A 27447-nucleotide genomic window follows, 5' to 3' on the forward strand; every position below is an offset into this window, starting at 1 on the left:
TTGAAAAGCTAAAACTAGCATCCGGATAAAAAAAGGAAGGGATGAAACATCAAACTGAAAATATCTTCCTATATTGTGACATTTTAGCAAATGTAAATGAAACCACCTTTAAGGCTGTCACAAGCAAAGAAATCCAACTGGGGTCTTGATGACTGAAGGAATGTTAAAGAATCTCTCATCAGCAGACCATAAAGAATAAAGCAAAAGCTATCAGTAATGTGCAGATGTTATCAGGATGTGACTACAGCACAACCCCGCATCCCGATGAAGAGACAAAACTGCAGATGTTTAACATATTACAGGAACTAACCGCAAATTCTGTTTTGCTTCTCCTACTTTATAGCGTTTAATTTTTTTTTAAAGACACATGAATTGCACTTTGGAAGAACTTCCTCCAACCTCAATCACTTTGTAAGTCTAAATGCTTCCTACTAGAATGGAGGGAGTTCTGGGTAAAGTGGCATATAAATTACTACACGGGTGTGGGCAGTGGAAAGTATTCAGGGAAGGGATGTGTTTAAGCATTTATATGGAGGTGGTGGGAAGAGAGTTCTCATCATTGTGTGATAATGGAAGCCTAGGTGTGAGATAGAGACCCATACACTGATTTGACAACAAACCTACTTTAAATCTGCTTCAATCCTGGCAAAGCAAAAGAACTCATTGAAACTTCAATTTGTTAAACAAAGTAGAACACATTTGAAGATGTGAAGCCAATAATTCTGCCCAGATGACTTTTTTTCTTTTAAAGTTATAGAGTAACAATTTGATAGAAAATTTACATAGTTTTCAAAGGAATTGTTTATCTTTCACTAACTGCCCCTCCTTGGTGAGAATTATTTTAGCAGGACAGCTGCGTTTTCATTATGTTCTTGAAAATGACCAATTATAAAATCATGAAAGGTATGCTATAACATATATTTCTTTCATGTTCCAGGAAAAATTTGTTTTCAAAAAAAAAAAAAAAAAAAAACCCAGCCTATCTATTGTGCTCAGCTGCTGGTTTGATCCCAGGTCAAAGCGGGGGTCAGCAGCTGGGGTGAGTAGGTCAGTTTGCTGGTGCCCTCTTCTGTCCGACACAGGTCTCTGCTGGCCTCCGTCCCCTCTTCTCCCATCTGCAGTTCTGTTCTCTCCCAAGGAGCCAGCACGACCTTGCACTTCAGGCCCTTTATTCAGAACCAGACAACATCAGCTGGGTCACATGGACTGAAGATTACAGAACAAAAACCCCCAAAAAGGAGAAAGAAGATACTTTGATAAAAAATAACATGACCTCTTTGAGATTAAAACCAAAACACACTAAAACACACAAAACAATTTTGGGGACGGGCTTTTACTTTAGGGGGGAAAAATATATAATTTACATTTGAAAGGATAAATATTAGAGCATACCAAAGAATGATATTCTACTTTTGGTGAAAATGATTAAGTCTGGTGTTTATAAGGATGAAAACTCATAGATATATATCATCTACAAGGAAGGGTGGCTTAATATGTATCCTCAAAATAATTTTCTTTGAGATTCAGGAAAGAATAATGCCAGAAAATGGGAGTCAACTTATTGTACTTTCCAAAGGAAAGAGACAGAAGAGATATACAATAAAAAAGATAGTCCTGCTTGATGTTACGAGGCTTGAGTAAGTAATTCTATTCCAATGATTTAAAAACAAACCAAACTCATGACAAAAACAGTTGTTGGTTTTCAAGCACACCCATCTATTTATGTTCTTATGGACTAAATACAGTAGAACATAAACACAGTTCATCTTTAAAGGTTGGTTAATAGTGGGCTAAATACATTCTCTTCATCTCTCTCCATTCCTAGTGCCTGGAATAGCATCTGGCATATTGAGAGTGTCCAATCATATTGGTTAGATGAAATCATTGAATAAGAGTAAAGAACCCTGTTCTGGATACTAAACAAAGTAAAATATTCAAATTTTTGAATATCTCAACATTTTTTGTCTCAGGGGCCATCTCAGCTTGTAAGAAAATTTCATGTATTTTTTATGCCTGGGTAGTCAACTACAGAGGGAATGAAAGAAATTCTTTAGCGTAAGGTGGTGCCACCTTTTGCCAAGTTGTGACCAGCTGAAAAACTCAAAACATTCTGAGGAGATGCTATCTGCCATAGGGATTACCACAATACATTCAGGATCAAAGAAAATTCCACATTTTACCCTGGTGATTAGCTGTAATTAAATAAAGTAAGTCTTTTTAAACTTCATTAGCAGCAAGACGTTTGCTACAGCAGAGTGGGCACAAATCATCCATTCTTAATTAAAAGATAATCCACAGGATGGCCATAATCTTCTTCTAAAAATACACCATTTACCCCTGAAAGATTTTCTCATCACATAAGGATAAATAACAGTTTCTGTGAGTTTAAGCCATAAAGGAAGGATGCTCCTCCCGTTTGCTTGAGTGAGTGCTGAATGTGGCTGATAACATCACTTTGGCATGCTATTATCTAAAATGGTAGAATACCTCACTTCAGCAAAGTCTGACATAAATCTTTGAAAACAAAGACATTGCATATGTATGAACTGAAATAGATATGACAGTGTTGGCACATTAATATTCCTGTCACTAGGGGGTTTCAAACTTTTAAGGAGAGGATGGGAATGAATTCAGACTGTAGCTGGTGAAATAGGGCAACATACAGTAGGACAATTAGGCATGGGGAACCATCATAAAATATGTACAGAGAAAGGGTTCCCCTGCGCCCTGCCTTTGGTAAAAAAATAACTGTAGATCATTTCTTGGAAATGCCAAGAATAATTAACTTGGCTTAGAGATATGCATGGTTGTTCTAAGCATGCTAATAAGAATATTCCACAAAGACTAGTCCCAATCAATAGAAGAGACAACTGTTTTTTCATGTGTAGCCACTGTGGTGGTTCGTGGTAACAGATGTTTCCACTTATTCCACAACCGTCATTAAAAGTAACTGTGGGTCCTAATTGAATAGTTCTCCACACAGTTGGTTCTGTGCAGAAAATAGTTCTCTTGTTTTATATCCTAAAATTATTTTCTTTTTCTGCTTTTGATTACTGATATGATAAGCTTTACCATGATCTTTATACTTAATTTCTATGAAGAAGAAAATGAATAAAAAATAAATTTGTTTTTACTCCATCCTACCCTACGTAAGTGTTGGGAAACCATCTACTTAGAGTTGCCAACCATTTTTAGAATAGCCTTGTAAATCATCAGTTCTAGAAGATCACCACTTACACAGGAAGATGACATAACTGTTGTATTAGATTTACATTACATTCTGTATGGGAGTGGGTAAGAGTTATTCAACACCAGGTCTTAATGAAAAATAGTCACTAAGTCACAGTTCTGGTGTTTGAAACTTATGCTGAAATGTTAGCGTTTTTCTTTTGATAAAGCCTATGTGTTGATTGGGTGAGTGGAAATGAGGGGCTGGGCTGCTTAAAGGCTTTTTACCGAAAGCTTTTTGGACACAGTGCTCTAGCCCTAGGAGGCTTGGTCTGAGCCCTGACAGCAGTCATCGAGATGAAGGAAAAAGCCTTCAAAACCTCCCCTTTTGACAAAGAGACATGAAATAATATCTGACAAAAGCATCTCAAGCAAATATGATGGCAATCCAACAATTACGTAGGCTACAAAGGAGAGCACCTCTCACCACCCAATGTCTTTCTTCTTCAAATTTTACTTATAACATCTCATAGAGGCTCTTAGGTCAGTATTTTTAGAAACAATTTAATGTATGACTGTGCTTTGGGTATGGTTAAACTCCTTTATTATAGTAATGCTGTTTGTCATTTCATGCATGTGTCAGCATTGTTTTTGAATGGCAAAAAAAAAGGTTGGGAAGAAACCAAGCACAAAGAAAGGCTCTTGCAGCTCACTATATGCAACTTTGTTTCAGAAAGAAAGAAATATTCCAAGGAGATAGGTTATATGACACATGCAAAATGTTGGGATCTCTTAAATGGATCTCTTATATGTTGAAAGAAATAAATTAAATAATATTGGTCAAAGAATGGCAGCAAAATTGACCAGGTCAAGCATCCCTCTTTATTCTCAGACTGTCTGCAAATATACTGTTCTTGATCTTGGAAAATAGGTAAGAGAAAGGCTTTTTCAAAGATCTGAAAATACTTACTTTGTTTTGTTAGCACAATACTAAACTGTGAAGAATATACATGTACAAAATAAATTTTGATTCAATCTCATACATAAATCACCATTAAAAGCATATATACCCCATGAATTGAAGCCCAAGTTTCAACTAGGATAAATAATAATAATAATAATAAATGAGATGAAATAAATACTTCACAAATAACTGCAACATGCTTCTCAAAATGTTTTCTTTTTTGTTGTTGTTGTTTTATAATAATCAATCTGTTCCTGATGGAAGATATGTCTCAAATAAGCAAAGTGCTCATGGTATGAAATTATTGATATGAATTGTAAATGAAAACAAAGCTACTTGGTCCTTTAAAATGTTCTCTTTCATGTTGATTTATCATAGAAAAATAATAAATTGCAGCCTCTTCTTCTTCCTCTGACATATTTGGGATAGTTTACATGACTTTGAAACGGCTGAATATTTTACCATCCATCGTAGAATATTCTGAAGAGGGGAAGAAAAACAAAATGTGTTTACTTTCCTGTGGCCAATTCTTACTATCTCATCCAGTACTTGGAAATACCAAAGAAGTACTGTTTAATAGGAAAGAAAAAATAAATCAAATGTGTCAAAAATTATGTTAGAAGTTACTTGATAGGAGGTAGTCAGTCTATTTACCATGTGGTCTGTATTATAAAGACACTGCAAGTTCTCTGATACCCACATGTGCTCATCAAGTTACCTATAAAGGGGCTGCAGATAAGGATGTCCCTAAAACTGACTAAAAATACTAGTTACCATTTAAAAAGCACGAGAAAGATGTAGTCTTTTCTACCACATTCACACAAAGAAGTTTCTTTATTTATACCCTCACTATTTCTTTCTTGGGATAACCTCTTTTGTTCTATCAGATTGTACAGATTGAATTTGCTGTGAAATTACGTTTTCTGCTAGCTATGAAAGAAGTCGAATTTTAGTATACCACTGATAAAGCCATCATATTCTTTTATTTATTATGTGTAAAGCACCTATTATAATTTAGACCCTTACAAAAGCTAGCATTTGTTAAAACATTTCATATATTTAAATATGTTGGGTTTCAAAGATAAAATACATTGTATCTTGTCTGTCATTTATTAAAACATTTCATATATTTAAATAGGTTTGGTTTCAAAGATAAAATATATCATATCTTGTTTGTTTGAATTAAATGTTTGTCTCACTTTTTAGCACACCAGATGCATTTCCTTGTTTGACTTAAACAAAAACGGTCATGGGTTTGAGTTTATATGGAGTTAAAACATTTAGTAAAATAGCTGTTTTATATGAAATGCAGAACACAAATATCTACAAACAAATGTGAATTTGGTATTACCAATGAAGAATATACCCTAAGTCACTGGTACCATTTAATCTTATGTGCAATGGCATTTTCTTATCTAGCAAAACAAGTCCTACATCATCTGTTACCATTTTATATAAAATAAATAAAAGACCAACTTCTTTTCTTATCCATGCATTGCTTACGCCTTGAAAAAACAGATATGTTTTATAAAAGAAGTTGTTATATTAAGATGTATGTCTGCTTTTCTTCGGAAGACAGATTAGAGTGCTTCAGCTGCCACTAAAGTTGTCGCTCTTTGTAACAAAATGTAATGCTGCATATATAAAAATGCAAAGTGTAATGTAGAGTCAAATGTCTCTCAGCACAAGAGTTGTTCGTTTTAGCACCCATTTTGTTGGTATTTATCAACTTACTAATTATAGGCAAATTGCTTCCAACACGAAAACTGTGATGATTAGCAGTTTTTTCTGCTAACTCTAGTCTACTGTAGTTCCGGTAAAGAATGTCAATAATCCAGATTCCTTTCTTTTTCCTGGCTTAGAATGTGTAAAAATAAATTCATCAGGCTAGCATTTCTCAACTTTTGGGAAACGTGGTTTGGAAAGATGGGGGTGGGAAGAGGAAAAGGAATGGATATCTAATCAAGAAGGTCTACTTGTGGCTTCCCATCATCTGGGCAATCTTGAAGGCATACTTGAGACTAATCTATCTATCACATAATGGAATTAGGTAATCCCAGTTTTACTAATAGAGTCAATGCATTTGTGCATTGCAAGGGAAGTGCATCAGTCACTAGAACTCAGCATAACATACCTGGACCTGTGTTAAAGAAGGGAGTGAGAAGGGTTTTAAGAACTAGCTCACATACCATCACTGACAACCAGAAAATGGCTGGCATATATTGTTTTAAACCTTTCATAGAATGTTGCAGCAGAGCCACATGATATTGCTTGGTCAGACATAAAACAGTTTGTAACCTTCAGCCTTCCATTACAAAGCTTTAAAGTGAGCTCAAATGAAAATGGGAGTAACATGCCAATCCAGAAAATGTTTTCATAACATGCGATACAATAAAAGGTTGAATTTTCTATCACCATTGCTAATTTTACCAATTTGTTTCTCATTACAATAAGTAAACAGGATTAAATGGAAAATCTTACAGTTCACAGAATACATTACACAGCAGAAATGTCTGTAGCAAATACTGATTTAGTGTCTTAACCAACTTACATGCCTCTAAGTGACTATTTCTCCCAGCTATGAAGTTTTTACAGTTTTAAAGTTACATTGGCAGGTTCCAGTCAACAATGATGTCTGCAATGTCCTTCTTTCTCCAATACATTGCTTTTAGTCTAATTGCTTATTTGCAGTCTCAGCAAGCAGAGAGAAGAATTTTATCCTCTTTGCCTTGTCTCTGAATGCTAACTAGCTGGCCAAGCCAAGGCTCTCTAAAGAGAGAAACTGCATGGGAGACACACTGCATTTGACACAGTCAAGAGGTAAAAGAAAGAGCAAAACAAAAGTCTATTCAGGACTGAATCCTGTGATATTCTCCTCCATCCCCCATCCCTTTTAAAAATAAAGAGAAAGGGGGAAATACCCATAAATCCATGCCTGAATGCCTGAGGTTGTCAGAATAAAGGACAATGAATGACAGGTGACTGTCAGTCTAATTCTCAGTCTCCAACTTATCACTTTTTGGCATTGTTAAATAAAAAAAAGTGTATACATAACAAGGAAATATGTCATAAGTTCTCTATGAATGTGCAGACAGGTTTAATATGGGAGAACTTAAGTATTTCCACATGGGCAAATGCGTTTCCTTCCAGTTCTGTGTATTTTTCCTGAAAGTGTTCTCAAATTAATGTTTTTCTAATGGCAAGAATGCTAAGTAACTTTGGGGAAAATGCTGAAGGGTTATTAAACTGCTTGCCTTTTATTTCTTTTTTTAAGAATGAGAGATATAACTTGATATATAAAACTCCTTGCACATGTTGCTACATTTTTAAAAAAGAAGTAAAAACCAACTGATGAGAGTTTTTCTGTTTGATTTTTAAAAGGCTCTTCTCAAGCTATTTTCCCCCAAGATCTCTTTATACTTTCATCTTTGCAGACTGCCTTAATCCTCCTGTCTTTGTTGTTCCAATGTCTGATCAGCTTGTTCTACCCCACATTTGCTAGAACTGAAACTTGACTTCAGGCACTTGCAGTTTTAAATCCCTACAAACCTACAGGCTTTCCAGAGAAAAGTGGAGAGTGCTGAAGCAGGAAAGGTTTTGATGGTTATTTAAATAATGTATATTAACTTGTCTGTTGCATTTACTACAGGTACAGAGAGATAAATGTAGTGATGGAGTAATTTGTAATTAAAATAAATTTGGCCTCTTCTCAGATTACTGGCGCACTCCAGTCTGTTGACCATCTGTAGTAGGACAAAGATTCTATTCTGAGTTTGATTGGGCTGGGTAAAAGACACAACTACACAGAACCCCAAGTTTCTACATCTTACCACTGTGGGCATGAAGAAAGTTCACTGTGGCCAACCTTCTGATGTCAGATATAACCTAGGTGACTAGTAGCAGTATAGAGACAGTAATTTGTACCACTGCAAACATAAGGCACCATTCTGGGGAAATGCCACTGGTGGTACCACCCCAGCAGGTGTTACTGAATGTTCTAAGTCTTTTGAGAGAAATTAAGAAGGGAAACTATATAATTGAAGTGAATCAAGAGAAGCAGGAGTAAGTTATATATTTTTTTCTTTTCCATGCTATAAAGGAAAAACAAATCTTAAAAGCTTATCTAAATAGCTCGTTCATATTTAACAGTGAAATACACAGAATTCTCTCATATGAACAATAATTAGTTCACATTTAACAGTGAAATACACAGAATTCCCTTGAGTTCCTACTTTTGAAGTTTGGAAAGTGAAAATACTTGATAGGAAACAGACATCCTATTCCTCAAAAAATTAACTTGTAGATTATTTGACAAACTGATACTATGAGATCCAACCTTGAATGCATATAAAATTTATTTCTGCACAAAAATGAACAAGATTCCTGGATTCTATTTTTCTTTCTTTCCCCATTTACAATACATATAACTTGAACTGCCTCATCTGAGTACTTATTTCAAGAGCTCAGGCAGAAATGATTATATCTAACAACTGACAATGTTTTCATATAGTAGTAGCAATTATTTGTACTTATTTGTAGTAATTCTATTTCTACCTCTTATTTATTATTATTCTCATTTAAAAAAACTCCTAGGAAAAACAGTAATCAGAAAGTCTTCCTGTTATAATTGATATTGACAGGTTTATGGAAACTAAGGTTGAAAGTCACAGATAAATTGTTATAAACTTCAGGATTATAGTCTACTCTTATTTTTGGTTAATAGAAAATACATGAGTATGAAAATTACATATGAAAGTGATATGAGGAAAATATTTCATCTGAGAAAAAATGGAGGCTAGCTTTTAGCAAATAAAATTAAAACTATGCACATTTAAAGAGTGTGTTTTTGAGGGTGGATGAAATGATCAAAAATCTAAGTTTGCTATTGAGTAGTTGCATGAAAATATTTTGTAATGAAAAGAGAATAATTGTTATTTCAAACCAAAAGGGTTTTTTTGTGGAATGTGTATGTGCATAGGGATGTGTGTATATGTGTGTGTCTCTGTGTGTGTGTCTATGTCTGTGGTGGGATGATAGTGAGAGAGCAGGAAGAGTTATGTTGGGAATAATACTGTTTCATATTAGAGACTTTCCAAAATGAAGATATATAATTCTGCATTTCATTTATATTTAACAAGATCTACTATACAGTTGAAGGAATCCCAATTATTTTGAAAAATAATGACCTATGGGTCAGCCATAACTTGACAACTCCTGATGAGGGTTCAAGGAAAAATTCAGGGTCTTGAAAATACAGAAATCTAAGTAGATCACCATCATCATGTCATGACAGCAAGTTATCTTTCTGAAAAAGATCATTATTTTATGAGCTAGTTATATGTACGATGACTGATAATTTCTTTTTCTAATAACAAAGAACAATGTGGTCAAAGGAATGAAATACTCAGCTGATCATTATTCTTAAATAGTAGGTAATGAGCACTTTCCTTCTAAAAACAATTAAGCTTAAATTCATTAGTAACTGTATTTTAGCCAATATTTATCCTCTAGATTGTAACAATGTAGTGTCAGGGGTGAGAAGTGGAGAAAATGATTACTATGAGCCAGATAGTCAGAGAGGCAACATGACAGAGGTGTGGTTTGTCCTTTAAATTGAAAAAAAGGAGATTAAGAATAGGTCTGGGGGAGGAGAAAGAGCATGATGAAAGAGGCATGAAATGAGCACAGACACAGACATGAGGGTGACTACAAGTGTAAAATGTCCAAACCATGACTTTCCCTTTGTAGAGATAGGTAGGTAGGTAGATAGACAGATAGAGATGGATAAGTACAGAATGGAGAACCTCATGGTGGAAAGTAAATTCTGTGATAATATTTAGTAAAGTCTGTTCTTTTGTATTTGTAGGATTTATATTTTAAAAAGAATAGATTGACATCAACAAGATGGCTGGCTAGAGTTACCTGGTACTTGTTCTGCCCACAAAAAGGACCAAACACTGAGTAAACAACTATACTTTGAATACAATGACTGAGTATGCTGAAGAACACCAGGGGAATAACAAAAATCCCTGTGGTGTACAGAAAACCAGGATAGCAACATAAAGAGGTAAGCAAAGCATTCTACCTTTCCCACACTGCCTCTTCCACTAGGCTCAGCTCAGAGTCAGTGGAGACATCTTATGAAGGAAAGGTAAGCTGGAGTTATCCAGAGGGCCCCATGGCAGGCACAAACACCAGCAATCCTTGGTGTAGAAGAGTCCCACAGTCCTCATAGGCCTTCACTCCAGTTTGTATAGTAGCCTGGAGTTGTACAGCTGCATTGCCTCAGAGTAGAATCCCACCTTGAGCACTCTCCACCCCATGGCTGAAGCTGCTATGGCTCAGCTTCATCTTGAAACTGGACACACTACTAGAGTGCATTCTGCTTTGGGGCTCAGTAGCAACCAATTCTTTCTATGGCAGAGGCCCCACTGTCTTATCACCATGTTCATACCAGTGTCTGCAATATCATGACCTTTGCTGCCAAGAGCCTAGGCTAGATGGAATGACTAAGACTCTGACATCTAAACCCATGTGGCACACCACCCCTCCTGGAAGCAAGCAGAGAGCTGCACAGTAGGGTAGCCACTAAACAGTCAGCTGGGGGCCTCACCCATGCATACTTGTGCTGAACAACTGACTGGCTGAATTATCCTGCACATGCGCAGCCTGAAAGCTGGTACTATGGTGATCTGATCCCCTCAACAGACCACTGCAAATCAACTCAGCCCTGTCATACTCATGCTACCTGTGTCCGGCTTGACAGTTGGTCCAGTGGTGGCTGCAAGTCCCTGGAAAGACTTCTGCAAGGCCACCAGTCCTGCTGCACCTGCATGTAATGGCACCTGGCCTGACAACCAGTGCTGCAGTGGCTCAAACCTGTGAATAGACTTCCTTAAGGCTGTATGGCATGGCCATGCTCATGCGCACCAATGCCCAGAACAACTACAGGTATTGATCGACTTACGACCTATGCAACTTATGACCATTTGACTTTATGACCCCAATTGCTAGCCACGACTGCTCCACGTCTGGCAGCACAAACGTTGCCCAACTGGGTGTACGACAGTGAGGACCAGCTTCCAGCAGCACTACCATCTCCGCGTGCACCATTTCACCTGTTATCCCAGACTCGGTACAGCAATTTGTATTTTGTGTCTTGGATATTTTTCATCAAATCCATCCCAAGATGTCTACCAAGAGGAAATTGTCTTTGTCTACGCCTCAGTCTGCCAAGAAGGAAAGAAAGGCCATCAATCTCAACACGAAAATGAAGGTAATTAAGCAGTACGAAGGAGGAAAGAAAGTGAATGTGATCACATGTGATACAAAGTTATCACACTCGACTCTGTTGACGATTTTGAAAGATAAAGAATTCGTGATGCTGTGAAAGGTTCTGCACCCATGCGATCAACAGTTATAAAAAAGCAACGAAGCAGGCCCATCCATGAAATGGAGAAATTGCTATATATTTGGATGGAAGATCAAATTAAAAAATGGACACCATTAAGTCATTTTACTGTGCAGATGAAGGTGAGAAGTCTATTTCAGACTCTGAAGAAGCGTGCTGGAGAAGATTACAGTCAAGAATTTGTAGCAAGCACAGTCTGGTTCCAGAGATTCAAGAAAAGATTCCAAATGCATAGTGTTCAAGTGACTGGAGAAGCAGCGAGTGTGGATGAGGAAGGAGCACATAAGTTTATTGATAGTCTGGATGAATTAATTACGGATGAGGGATATCTAGCAGAACAGATTTTCAATGTTGATGAACTTACAAATGGAGAGCTAATTGAACTGGAAGAAGAGGAGTGGCAGAAGAAGAAAGAAGAGAAGCAGAGAAAGAAGAGGAGGAGCCAGAAAGAAAGTTCACCGCTAAGGGATTATCAGATGGTTTATCTTTACTGAATAAACTTCTTATACATTTCGAAGCAATGGACCCAAACATCGAACGATTTGCAAGGATTGAACGGATGGTGCACGATGTGTTTCGTCTGTATCTTGAAATTTATGAAGAAAAAAAGAAACATACAATTCAGACAAAGCTCATCATGTTTATGAAAAAACCAACTCCGGTAACCCCAACTGCGGCCTCAGATGACCACATCAACGATCCGCAGCCAAGCACAAGCAGCCAATAAAATGTTTCGTACATGTTTATATATTTTGATATGTTTTGCAATTGGGAAAATGTTTCCTATGGTATTTTTTACACCTGTATTTTGCATTTTTGTATGCACCTGTATTTTGTAATTTTGTATGCTTTGCAAATATTAAATCAGTTGTACTGGTAATGCAGTGTTTTATTTAAACCTGACTAATGTAAAAATGCAGTGAGAAGCAACATAGCATAGAGATGACACAAATGGCATAAAATGAACAAAGAAAATTAAAATATATAACTAATGAAAGAAAATTATGATAAAATATGACTGAAAGATTTTTATAACATCATTTCACAGTACTGTACATATAGCCTACTCAACTTATGACCAAATTGTGTTACGACTGGTCTGTCTGAACTAATCGTGGTCATAAGTCGAGCACAAGCTGTACTTGTCAGATGGCTGCTTCATTCCTCTGATAGACTGCAACAGGACCACCTGACCCTGCTATACACATGTACACCTGACTCAATAGCCAAACCAGTGGTATCTACTTTTCCAGAAAGTCAGCCACACAGCTGCTCAGCCAGCTGTACCCTGTCCAACAGCCAGTCAAGCAGGAGCCACTGCCTTCATGGAAATCCCATAGGACAGCCTGTCAATTTTCTGTGCCTGTTCACATCTGCTCCCACAACCAGCCTGATATCTCCCCTACCTCCAGCAAAACTGCATCAACACCATCATAAACTCACACAGACTAGGCCACTGAGGCAATCACAGATGTTGCTGACAAGCATTATAGTTAAATAAACTGCTCAGAGACCATGCTACTGTGTCCACCCAGAACCAAAGTTAATGCATTATATGCAACTGACACCCTAAGACCTATCTACAGAAAAACTCCCTATGTAAGCTACTACATAAAATGGAAAAAAGTGATTGTTTCTCTAGATGTGCACATATAAATATAGGAACATAAGAAAAATTTAAAAATAAGGAAACATGACATCCACAAAAGAACACAATCAATCTCTTAGTAACAGACTTGAAAGAAAAAATATTTATAAAATGACTGTAAAGGAATTCAAGTACTTATGAAATGTCTTTAAAGGATTATTATTATAAAATAATAGTCTTAAAGAAGCAAGATGAAAGAGAACATAAACAAAAGATAACCAATTCAATAAAATCAGGAAAACAATTCATCATCTGAATGAGAGGTTCAACAAAGAAATAGAGATCATGAAAAGGAAAAAACAAAAATCTTGGAGCTGAAGAATTCAATGAATAAAATGAAAACACCATTGAAAGTTTCAACAACTGACTAGCTCAGGCAGAATAAAAAGTCTCTGAACTTGAATACAGGTCTTTTGAAATAACTTTGTCAGAAGAAAAAAAAAAGAATAAGAAAGAATTATGAAAGCCTATCGAGCATACCGAATAACACTGAGCAAACAAAATTTGCATTAAGGGAGTATCAGAAGGAGAAAGAGATGGAGAAACACACAGAAAACCCATTTAATAAACTAATAGCGAAAAATTCCCAAGTTTTGAGAAAGATAAGGGCATCCAAACTCAGGAATTTAAAAGACCAACAATTACATTAAATGCCAAAAAATCCTCTTCAAGATGCATTATAATCAAACTTTTAAAAGTCAAAGAAAGAGAATTCTTAAAGCAGCAAAAGAAAAGCATCAAGTAGAATATAAGAGAATTATTATTATTAGACTATCAGCAGCCTTGTCAGCATAAATCTTTCAGGGTAGGAGAGAAAATGATTATATATTCAAAGTTATATATTCAATTTAGCAAAGCTATCCCAGAAGTAAAGGAGAAATCAAGACATTTCAAGACAGTCAAAAGCTGAAGAAATATGTCCCCACTAGACTGGCCTTACAAAAAGTGTTTAAGGGAGCAAGAATAATCATACTTATATTAAATAAAATTGACTTTAAGTAAAGCACTATAAAAAGAGACAAAAAACCTCATTATATAATGATAAAGGGATTAATTCAACAAGGACATATAACAATTGTAATACATAGGCACCCAACTCCAGAGCACCCAGATATATAAAGCAAATATTATTAGACCTAAAGGGAGAAGAAGACAATAAAAGTAGATTTCAACATCCCACTTTCAAAATGGACAGATTATCTAGACAAAAAAAAATAAGGAATAAACATTGGATTTAAACTATATTATAGACCAGATTAACTTAACAGACATTTATAGATCATTTTCTCCAGTCACTGAAGAATACACATTTTCCTCAATTGCACATAGAACATTGTCCAGGATAGAACACATGTTATTCCACAAAACAAGTCTGAAGAAATTTAGGAAGATAGAGATTATATCAGGTATATTTTCTGATCATCATGGTATGAAACTGGAAATCACCAACAAAAATAAATTCAGAGACTGTATAACTACATGAAAATTAAACAATATGTTTCTAACAAAATCAATAAATCAATGAAAAAATTATAACAGAAATAAAAAATCTCCTGAAGACAAATGAGAATATAAACACATTATACCAAAAACTATGGGGCACAGCAAAAACATTTCTAAGAGGGAAGTTTCTAGCAATAAATGCCTACACCAGAAAAAGAAAAAAGATCTTTAATAATAATAATAACAGTAATAATAATATAATAAACTAAAGATATGACCTAAAAACCTAGAAAAATAAGAACAAACTAAATCCAAAAGTATTTAGAAGGAAGAAAATATAAAATGCTTAGAACTAAAATAAACAAAATAGATTCTAGAAAAACAATTCAAAAGATTAACAAAATGAAGTTTTTTTTTGAAATGATGAACACAATCAATGAACCTTTAGCTAGACTGACTAAAGATAAAAGATAAATAAAATAAAAGATAAAAAAGGAGACATTACAACTGATGCCACAGAAATATACAAGATTGTAAGAGATTATTTTGAAAAGCCGTGTGCCAGTGTATTAGATATATGGAAGAAACGGGTACATTCCTGTATATACAAAGATTAAGTTATGAAGAAATAGAAAATTGTATAGACCAGTAACAAATGAGAAAATCAGTAATAAAAAATCTTTTATCAAAGAAAAGCCCTGGGCCTGCTGAATTCTACCAGGCATTTAAAGAAGACCATTCTCCTCAAACTATGCCAGGAAATTGAAAAAGAGAATATTTCCAAACTCATTTTATAAGGCCACCACTACTCTGATTCCCAACCTGGACAAAAAAACACAACATCAAAAAAACTACAGGCCAATATCCCTGTAGATTAACATAGATGCAAAAATCCTCGATAAAATACTTGCAAATCAAATCTAACAACAACTTATAAAGATCATTCACTATAATTAAGTGAGAATCATCACAGGGATGCAAGGATGGCTTAACATACAGAAATCATAAATGTGGTTACACCACATTAACAGAAAGACAAACTCATATGATCACTTCAATAGATGCAGAAAAAGAATTTGACAAAATTTCACATCTCTTAATGACAAAAACTCTCTACAAATTGAGTCTAGTAAGTATGTACTTCAACACAATAAAGGACATTTATGACAAATCCACAGTTATCATCATACTGATTGGGGAAAAGCTAAAAGCTAATCTTCTAAGTTCAGAAACAAGACAAAGTTGCCCACTTTGACCACTTCTATTCAACATAGTAATAAAAGTCAGAGCAATTGGCAAGGGAAAGAAATAAAAGGCATCCAAATGGGAAAGGAGAAAGCTGAAGTGGTCCTGTGTGCAGATGACATACTCTACCAAGAAACTTTTGGATCTACTAAACAAATTCTGTAATGTTACATAATACAAAATCAACATACAAAAATCAGTCGTGTTGCCATTTTCTAATACTGGACGATCTGGAAAGGAAATCAGGAAGCCAATTTTATTTACAATGGGTACAAAACTAACGTACTTAACCAAGAAGATGCAATATCTTTCCCCTGAAAACTATGAAACTTTGATAAAAGAAATAGAAAAAGACACAAATAAATGGAAATATATTTTGTGTTTATGGATTGAAAGAATTAACATTGTTCAAAATGACCATACTACCCAAAGAAATCTACAAATTTAATGCAATCCCTATCAAAACTCCAATGATACTCTTCAAAGAAATAGAAAAAAAAATCCTAAAATTCACATGGAACCACAAAAGACTTTGAATAGCCCAAGCAATTCTAAGCGAAAACAGTAAAGCTGAAGGCATCACACTACCCGACTTGCACTAAAATCTGGAATAAGACAAGGATGCCCACTTTTACCATTCTTATTCAGCATAGCCCTGGAAGTCCTAGCCAGAATAATGAGGCAGAAAAAATAAGTAAATGGCTTCCAAATTGTAAAGAAAGAGGCCAAATTATCTTTATTTGCATAAAATATGATCTTATATTTAGAAACACCTAAGGACTCCACTAAAACACTCTTAGAATCAATTAACTAGTTTAGTAAAGGTGCAAGATACAAAATCAGAATACAAAAATCAGTAGCATTTTTTTTACACTAACACCAATCAATGTTAAAAAGAAATCAAGAAAGTAACCTCATTTATAATAGGTACCCAAAATACATAGAAATAAATTTAACCAAAGAAGTGAAAAATCTCTACAAGAAAAACTATAAAACACTGATAAAAGAAATTGAAGAAGACAGAAAAAAATGGAAAGATAGCTCATGTTCATAGATTGGAACAAAAGTGTCTACACTACCCAGAGCAGTCTACACATTTGATGCAACATCTATAAAAGTACCAACATTCTTCACAAAAATAAAATAAATAATCCTAAAATTTGTGAGAAAACCACAAAAGACTCTGAGTAGCTAAAGAAAACTCAAACGGTCAGGGCCAATGGCTCATGCCTATAATGCTAGCATTTTGGGAGGCTGAGGAGGGTGGATCACTTGAGGCCAGGAGTTTGAGACCAGCCTGGCCAACATGGTGAAACTTCGTCTCTACTAAAAATATAAAAATTAGCTGGGCATAGTGGCACACACCTGTTATCCCAGCTACTCAGATGGCTGAGGCACAAGAATCACTTGAGTCTGGAAGGTGGAGGTTGCAGTGACTAGAGATTGTGTCACTGCACTCCAGCCTGGATGACAAAGCAAGAGTCTGTTTCAAAAATAAAATAAAACAAAATAAAAATCCTGATCAAAAAGAACAAAGCTGAAGACATCACACTACCTGATTTCAAATTACACTACCAAACTATAGTAACCAAAACAGCATGGTATTGGTATAAAAACAGACACATAGACTATGAAACAAAATACAGAAGCCAGAAATAAATCCACACAGTTACAACCAACTCATTTTTGACAAAGGTGCCAAAAATGTATATTGGGAAAAGGACAGTCTCTTTAACAAATGGTGCTGACAAAATTGGATATCCACATGCAGAAAAATGAAACTGGATTCCTATCTCTCACAGTATACAAAAGTCAACTAAAGATGGATTAAATATTTAAATTTAAGACCCAAAACTATGAAACTACTGAAAACGAATTGGGGAAATGCTGAAGGACATTACTCTTGGCAAATATTATGTGGGGGTAAGTCGTCAAAAGCACAGGCAACAAAACCAAAAATACACAAATGAGATTACATCGAGTTAAAAATCTTTGAAACATAATGAAAATATTACCAAAGTGAAGGGATGACCTACAGAATGGAGGAAAAGTGTCCATCTGACAAGGGATTAATAAGCAGAATAGATAAAGGAACTCAAACACCACAACTGCAAAAGAAAATTCAATTAAAAAATGGGCCAAACACCTGAATTGATATTTCTCAAAGGAAGACACATGAATAGTCAACAGGTATATGAAAAAACGTTCTATATTACTAATCGCCAGGGACATGCAAATCAAAATCACAGTGAGATACTACCTCACTCTAGTTAGAATGGCTAGGATCAAAAAGACAAAAGTCATGACATACTGGCAAGGATGTGATACACACTATTGGGGTTGTAAATGAGTGCAGTCATTATGAAAAACAGTATGGAAGTTTCTCAAAAAATTATAAATAGAACTGCCATATGATCTAGCAATCCTACTACTGGATATATATCCAAAGAAATAATGTCAACATGTAAAAAATATAACTGCATTCCCATGTTTATTGCAACACTGTTTATGATAACTAAGATACTGAAGGAATCAACCTAAGTGCCCAAAAAGGGATAAATGAATAACAAAAATGTGATATATACACACTGTGGAATATTATTTAACCAAAAAAAAAAAAAAGGAATGAAATCCTAGCATTTGTGACAACAAGGATGAATCTGGAGGACATCATGTTAAGTAAAATACACCAGACACAGAAACATATATCACATGTTCTCATTCACATGCAGAATCTTAAAAACTTTTTTATATCACAGAAGTAAAGAGTAGAACAGTAGTTACCAGAGACTAGAGAGGGGAAGGGATGGGGGACAATGGAGAGTTTATTCAATGGGTACAAAGTTATAATTTGATAAGAATAATAACTTCTCATAATCTATTGCACAGTTGGGAGACTATGGTTAACAGAAAAATATCATATATTACAAAATAGTTAGAAGAAAGGCTTTTGAACATTCTCACCTCAAATAAATTATAAATGCATGAGGCAATGGATAGACTAACTAGTCTGATTAGATCACTGTACAATATACAAAAGTATAGAAACATCATAAGGTATCCCATAAATGTGTACAATTGCAATTTGTCAAAAAATAAATTTAAAACATTTTAAAAATAAATTTTACAAAGGAGAGGTTTTATCTTACAACAAATACTGAGGAATAGAGATTTAAAAATCTTGCAATTAAAAAAATACTTTTCTAGCCTTGACAACATAGCAAAACTCTTGTCTCTATAAAAAAATACAAAAGTTAGCTGGGTGTGGTGGTGTGTGCCTGTAGTCTTGGCTACTCAGGACCCTGAAATGGGAGAATCACTTAAATCTGGGAGGTTGAGACTTCAGTGAGCCATGACCATGTCACTGTGCTTCAGCCTGGGAAACAGAGTGAGGCCCTATCTCTAAATAAATAAATAAATAAATAAATAAATAAATAAATAAATAACTTTTCTGATTGAAAGATGGAAATTCAGATTAGGCATTCCTATAACAACTCAAATGACTCATTCATATTCTTCCTTACCCTGGGCTCCAGAACTCAAGTTCAAAAGACAATGTATCAGTAGCTTACGCAGTACTAGATTGAGTATAAATTGGTACACATATTCTGAAAAAAAAAAAAGCTAACAAATGCTCTATAGGTTAAAAACCTTGAACATGTGTATATACTAGCAATTCTACTTCTTGGAATTTATCAAAGATAAATAATCAGGTAACCCAGGTAATTAAAAGAGAACCAACTTAAATGTGAACTGTGAAAGTTCACTTAAATAAATAATGTTACATTCAGGAATGCCATCATTGCTTTATTTCAACCACAAACAAACAAATGAACAAAAAAAATCCATCAACATTGATAGTTGTTCTAAGTTAAGGTGAAATGGAACAGTTCCTCCTGATCAGCACTTTTTGGATTGTATATGGGTAGTCTATGTGGGTAGTCCACATTTCTACTCATGAGGTGGTTAAACAAGTACAGCTTCTTGATTATGTCAGGCAGGGAGATAGTTTGCTCTGCTACATATGACTGTTTGCCATCCTTGCCCCTACAGTGGGAAAGTTCAGTTTGGTTATAAAGTAAAAACTCATTAGCAAGAGGAATTTAAATACCAATAGTATGGTAAAATATAAAAAGAAGACGTAAAACATTAAGATGGCCTATAGAAATTGTCATTGCTTTACCTATGCCCTAAACAGAAAAAAATGGTAAAAATTCTGGCTAAAATCTGTCAGAAAGAAGAGGAGGTATGAGTAAGGATTTTTCAGAGAAGTATGTGAAGCAATCACAATTGTAAGATTAAGTTTTACTTTGCATATAGGTTATATATATATATATTTTTTACAAATGCTTTTACACTTACTCAAAGTGTTAAAGTGAGAATCAATTGAAGCTAGAAATTCTCACAATTTTCATGGAGTGCTACCCTTGAAGTTTTCAAGCGTCTGCTCATTACAATTTTAAATGCATTTATTTAAGTCTAGCATTTATTTTCATTTTTTTACCTGTAAATAATACACTGGTAACACCAAAAATTCACTTTGGAGAAGATGCTATTTTTCCACTGAAGAGTTAGGGGAGTGGTCAAAATCTTTTTTAATGCACTCCAAGTGTATCCTGCTCTATTTAAAGAGCAAGGGCAGGTACTTAATCTTATCAATCTCCACGTTCCTGAGAGACCAACAGTTGAAGATACTAAGCAAATGTGTGTGGCATGAAGACCAGTCTGAGATAATCCCCACTCCATAGAACTTGATCTGTTCATTGTTCCCTGAGTACAACTGCCCCTTTTCCCTGCTTAGAGAGTTCTTATCCATTCTGCTGTGCCTGTTGAAACCCCCTTCTGCCCTGGGTCACTGTCTCTAGTTTCCTTTACTGATTAGCTGAGACCACCATCATTTCCTTTTTCTTTAATACTGGTATTTTTGTCTGTTTCACCCCCAATATTACGTATGATATCTTCATTATAAACTATCTTTAGTAATTACACACTTTAGGAATCATAATATTTCTTCTTTGCAAGCCACAGAAACCAACTCTGGTTAACAAAAACGAGAGGAAACTTGTTGGAAGAATATCAGGGTAGGGGTGGGGGCTCATACAATTAATAAGAAGCTGGTAGATGAGGCTTCAGACCATGATTAAAGAGAATTAGGGAAGGATAGGATTTAGAAGAAGAAATCACAGTAACAATCCAAAATCTAGAACAGAGGTGAGAATATTATCATGGTGATGACTGTTCTTAAGTCACTCAAATTCCTTTTAATATCTTAAAAATGAGACTCCAAACGGTAGATTCAGGCCACAGATAAAATCTCTACTAGTGGCCTAGGAAAAAAATGATTTGACCCCATTGTTTTTCTAACAGGGAGGGAGAAGCATGGAATTCACACACATGAGGAGAGAGTGGATTTTCAAAAAGAAAATTTTGGGGAGAGGTCACCATGAAGAAGCATAAATGAAGAGCAGTTGCCTATTAATTAAACTCTAATTAGATGATTAGTTCCTGAGGCATAAAGGAATATCTTTTATACTAATTTTTCAGCAGGATTCAGTAATGTCTTGGACAAATAGAAGGTCAGGTATAAAGAGGAATGGAGACAATGATGGTATTGATATTTACTGAAATCACGTGACTGGGCTACATATGTTCATGAATGCAGTCATTACTCTGATACTGATGAGTCAAAACCAGGTAAGCAGCACTTACTCCAGAAGGCTGCCTTAATGAGACTTGTGCATAGACATTGTGCAGAAACTGGAAAGTTAACACATTAACAAAGAATACATGTAATAATGTGCTTACTATTGTACATGATTAAAGGTATTCAGTAAGTTATAGTTAGTTTTAGTATCAGAGTTAAGTCTTCTCCACTGGTACAAAGGAGAGTACTATCCTGGCCCTTTAAAAATACCCCCTTGTTGATCATCCAGCTTGTCCAAAAGCTCCGCAGAGGAATGATGTGGCCCTATATTTAACATCTTCCCTCTGGTAAAGTAAGAATTGATGATTCCCGAGTGATCTAGCAGATATCGGACAGGCTAAATTATTTGTACCGTTAAAAAAGCGATACAATGAATAATCCTTTCCAACCACTGTTTGAAAAACAAATAAATTGCTAATAAAACAAATTAACTATAACAAAATTCCAGTCTTCCCCAATCCAGAAAATTTGATGGCAAGTAAAATCATTCACTAGACACGTTGTGTAAGGAATATTTTCTGTGTTCTGGCTTTACTTAGTTATTTCCTCATTTCCAAGTTAAGCCAAACAAATACAAGGAAAATGACAGTGCCAGGAAACTTGCCTCCATTCTCCTTTCCTATGACTGCACCTGCTGTCAGGATGCTGACCGAAGTTGAAAGGTCAGTAGTCACCTGTGGCGGATGTACTTCATTATGATAAACACTTGGATGTTGGAAATGGGTCTGTTCACAGATAGTTTATCATTTAGGTGAGAAACAGAAATGTGAGAAAGCTTCACTGCTGGGAATCTTATTTCATATTTGAGTGCAATTAACCAGCTGATAAACAGGCTTTTGTTTTCCATCTGAATGGCCAATGCCCATTCATTTGGGATTCTATCTTGTCAAATGAGCAACAATAACAATAAAGTTTATGTATTTTGGCTCTCATTTGCTCTAAAACCTGTAGTAACCTCCTGCATTGGAATCAAGAACCTGAACTGAGTGTGCAAAATAATTATCTTCCAGAATCCACCTGATGGTGAGGATATGACAGATAATCTTGTTTTGAACTGGAAATAAGTCCTAAATAATGCATTTTTATTTCAATGGCTCTTTATTTTAGTGGAATCAGAACATGATTGCAAGACCTGGTATTCTATATTCCACATGCTTATATCACTTAAACAAGAAGGAAGATGTACTCCACCACATTTCTAAACATATTCTAATTTTTAAAATCCTATGATGATATCTTATTATCTGAAGTGTCTCGTAGCCATTTTCTAAACACTTATTGTTGACAATGCTGAGCATGTTTTTTCATCACTTAATTTTGACCATAAATTCTACATTTTGCATCGTCACTTTATTTTTTTTCTCCTCATTCATATATTCTCCAGCATGCCGTATTCATCTCCTTTTGAAAAATAAATCTAAATAATAAGGTCATCTGTCCGTATTTTGGCTTAATTGGCATTTTCGCAAATGTAGATGACACATGATTTCACTGTTTTTTTTTTTTTTTTTTTTTTTCTCACAGTGATGACTGAAAAGAAAAGCCACCTATATCCGCTCGCTTAGTTTCCCTTGAGAAAAATGAATAAAGTGAGCTGTGTAGCACTGTAACCATGGAACAGATTTCCTGTACAATGTTCGTAGCTTTGGCAAAGTAATTATTATTGCCACACAACTTCTGGTAGAATTTGTGAAATAACAGAAATTACATTATTAGCTGTTATGTATTGATACAGACATACCTAGATCAGTGTAGGAAGATGAATCAATGTAGATTCTCATTTATTCTCCCTATAACTATTTACTGAATATTACTATGTTCTATTTCCTTGTTGATAAAAATACGAATCATGTGTGGCTTCAGGCTGAAGGATTTAACAATGTAGCATGTTTGGTTATACTGGTAGAAATGACATAGATGGTGCTTAGTAATGATTTCGACTTGTTTTGGAGAAGAATTACTGGGAAACAACAGAAGCCTGTGTATATGTCACCTCGGAAATCCACACTAGTTTGATTTTTTACTTTATTTCACCTACTACCACAGTTTTGCTTAAAAATGATATTGTTTATTGATGCCTATCATCCACATCTTATTCGTATTTTAGAGAGCATCTAGGTTTTCAAAAGATTTCAAAAGACAGACAGAATGGTGGGATCAATCTTTAAGCAAATGAAGAAAACTTTTCTTAGTTACTCCTCTGTCTGAAAAAGTGTTACATGCTCTATATAAAATAAGCTAATTAACATAAAAGATATGCTTTTCTTGTAAGTTTTGCACATGCATATACATATATTATTTCCAGATAATATACAATATACATATGTACACATATATACTTATGCACATTTATACCCAAATGTGAATCAATGTGGTATAGACCATTTTTTAAAAATGCTACTTCAATTCTAAATAATAGGTCACTGTGGAGTGGTGATAGTCATAAGGAAGATGACATGAAATTCAATGTAAAATGAAGTATTGCATTTGTTTTAGTAAAAAGAGAGGAGAAGGATCATATATGTCCTTAATAAGAAAAACAGGAAAAGATAACAGATACAATATAGAGAACTTAATTTGGTTGATAAATATAGGAATTGTAAAATTCACCCGGCACTTTCACTACAGTCAAAGAATTGGCATATGGTACTATTTTCTGTAGGCTGAAATCTTTATAATGAAGATTCACTGCTCTTACTATACATTTATTTTCCAGTAACAATTACTTTTACAATGTCAATGAAGATTTTTCTTGTGTAACAGTTCTACAGTTTACTTGTTAACTAAACTTAGTAAACAGCTATTATCAAATAAGAAGTATTTGTCGACTTGTATGACTAGCCCTGGGCCAGGTCTTATGCAACATGGCACAAATATAAGATATAGATCTCTTTCTGCAAGGCTATTCTAATATTATTGGGTAGTCCCCTCTCTGGCACTACATTTGAAGATACAATTACTCATAGTATGGAAAGGGACATTTGCTATTGCTACAGGAAGACAGAATTTGCCTCTAAGGACTTTTTAGAAACTTCAAAGGAAAACGTAGTACTAGCGAGTGAAGCCCCTACTCCTGGCCTGCATCTGAGGGAGTTCTGCACTTTAGAATGCCTTCAACCAAAAATTTTAAGGAACTAAGATCTACAGAAGCCAGCAGTCCCACCTAGATGAGATCCCCTGAGCCTAGATCACTATTTCTTGCATTAAAAAAAAACATTTAGAATAATTTCTAAACTTGAAGAGAATTATTGGATAATAGAATATCTATGTCAATGTCCTTTGGCTAGTAAAGGCTGTCCTTAGAAAGGAGCTGCTGTTGCCAAGATAGACCAATCCCACAAACATATCTGCACAAATAACCACAAGGTAGTGACATAATTCAGGCATTCAGGGTCATTACTGTTCACCCACCAGATGTCATGCTTCATCCTCCATATTTGAAGATATATTTTAATTGTTTAGAATTAGCGGAATATACAACATTGATCTTGTTTCTCTGCCAGTATGCTGTAGAAATTGAGATTTCTGTTTGAATAATTGTCACTATTACTACTTTAACACTTTACCTTACTGAAAATGGAAAAAAAAATTACTTATCTTAAATACTATTAAGAGAGTCTTTTCCCCAAAATTATTTAGATATGATTAATATTCCACCACAAGAAGAAACCATAATCTTTGATATTACCATCCAGTGAATTCATACCTACATGCCCTTCTGCAGGTTTCATAATCCTGGCCTGATAGTGAGTGAATATAGTGATAAACATCAAGAAAACAATAACTTAGTAATAGCTCTAAATTTAAGATCAATTTCTTATAATAATTACTATTTAAATTTGGTTGGTAAATTAAAAATATCTTTCCTTTGACTTTTTCTGTCTTACTTTTCTTATTTAGAAGAAAGCCTAAGAAATTATTTGTGATCTCAGTTTATAAACTTCGTATTTAATGAGAAAGTAAATGACAAAATAAAATTGTGTATAGAATAGATGGTTCAGTCTAATGTATCTTCCATTATAACATAAAGAAATTTTTTAGGCACCCAGCTGCCCCACTGATTATTTATAATTTTAAAATGACCATTTTCCACATTTTAATTTTTGTGTCATAGGCCACATAAAGATGGATAAACTTTTGTAAAATGACCAAGAAAAGATATCTCTGATCATACTTGATTCTTATAATCATCAAAGGATATTTGCTTTCAAAAGAATTATTACACTTCCAGCTTGCCTGCCTTGGGGAATGCTAATTAAGTTCAAATTATTTTATGACAGAGATTTTGCCATTTTTAGAGACAGAGTAAGTGAAGTAGAAATAACAAAAATCAAATGAGAAATGAAAAAAATAAAGTTTGATATTTACTTAAAATCACTTATCTTTCCATTAAGCATTGGTTTACCCGTGCAAAAATGTCCCCGTTTGCAGATGCCTATTAAATAATAAGCTGTTTTCCTTTCCTGCTAGTATACAATTCAGTCTTTTTAAATCCATGCTTGTGCTCAGTGCTTTCTGAAGAGCTTTGTGTTATCTCTGGTTTCTAGTACTTACAAGGGCTCACTTTCAGCGTGTGTGGCCCAGTCCTAACAGTCTATCGATTCATTGAATTTCCTAAATTTCAGAAAGAGACCAATTGATTCTTTATGCTGTTTGGCAGAGCGATTCTTACTTTTTGTCTGTTTCTTCTCAGCATCAGTCTTAAGAAGAAGAGGTTTTCCGTGCATCGCTCTGAAGGGTTTACTGAATCCTACATCATCAAGAACATTTTAAAGCTTTATTTTGTCTGTTATTTAAAGTGGAAAATGCTGTCCCTTAAGACACTGGCACTCTGCCATTGCCTCCAGGATATTTCGTGGTTTACTGTCAGGACTGCTGCTTTTTCTAGAAGAACATATGGGCCATTTTGGAGACGTATTCTGTAACATTCGGATGCTGAACATGTTATCTATTTACATTTGGTCTCCAACAAATAATTTTTCTGGAATTTTAATAACTTATGAGTTATTTGAAACTTTCTGAAATGTATATTGGAACATGATGACACCAAAGGAGGTTTGAAATTTGGAAGTAGATGGCATTACAGTTCATGGAAGCAGAATTTAGTATCATTAGAACATATTCCTGTGATGTTATTATATTTACCATATTTCTTATTGAAGTGTTACTCTTTTTTTTTTTTTAAAGTGATTCCAAACAGTTACCATACAATATTGAGAGTGAGGGGAAAAATCTTCTTGTGCTCTATGATGTTGATAAATAAATCTGAATGCACTAGGAGTTGGTGCACACTTAAGAATGATTGTGTCATTAAAATTGCATCCGGTCAATCTGGGAATACCTTACCTGAATTGTTCTGTGAATACTCTTCTCACTAAAGCATCTATTTGGTCTGTGTGTCTTTAGTCAAAGGACTTACACGAATCACAGTTAACGCAATTAAAATTGAAATAAGGCTACATTCTGAAAGGAAGTGCTAATTCCATTCCTAAGAGATAATAGTTTCCCACTTTTGCACATTTTGCATCAGTGACTAAACATGAGCAAATTCTAGTATAAAGAGATTGATTCCTTAACTCACTGTTTTACAAGATTATCTCTCTACTGATAATTCAGTGAGCAACTCATTGATTTGCAAAGTTATGGAGCTGGTTGCCTCTTAAATGAGAGCTAGTCTGCAAGGGGTACTACAGTAATGAAAGAAGAATGTAAAAGTAGAAGAAAACAAAATGAGAATAACAGCCATTCTACATGGGGGATTGTTAGAGACTCCATAGACAGAGACCTCAGCACAGAAAGTCTTTTGCTCAGGTAAATCTGGAGTCTTTCCAGACCCCAAGGAGTTGAGAAATTAGGCAGAAGGA

General features: G+C 34.8%; 1 long non-coding RNA gene across 1 annotated transcript; it reads left to right on the plus strand.

Moving 5' to 3' along the window:
• Nucleotides 1-883: 883 nt before the first annotated feature.
• LOC141580818 (uncharacterized) lies at nt 884-26893 on the plus strand. Its single transcript, XR_012513166.1, has 3 exons — nt 884-1637; nt 9999-10199; nt 26277-26893. It is a non-coding gene; the product is annotated as an uncharacterized LOC141580818 (long non-coding RNA).
• Nucleotides 26894-27447: the final 554 nt, after the last annotated feature.

The sequence above is a fragment of the Saimiri boliviensis genome, chromosome 1, assembly GCF_048565385.1.
Source record: "Saimiri boliviensis isolate mSaiBol1 chromosome 1, mSaiBol1.pri, whole genome shotgun sequence".
Taxonomy (NCBI): domain Eukaryota; kingdom Metazoa; phylum Chordata; class Mammalia; order Primates; family Cebidae; genus Saimiri; species Saimiri boliviensis.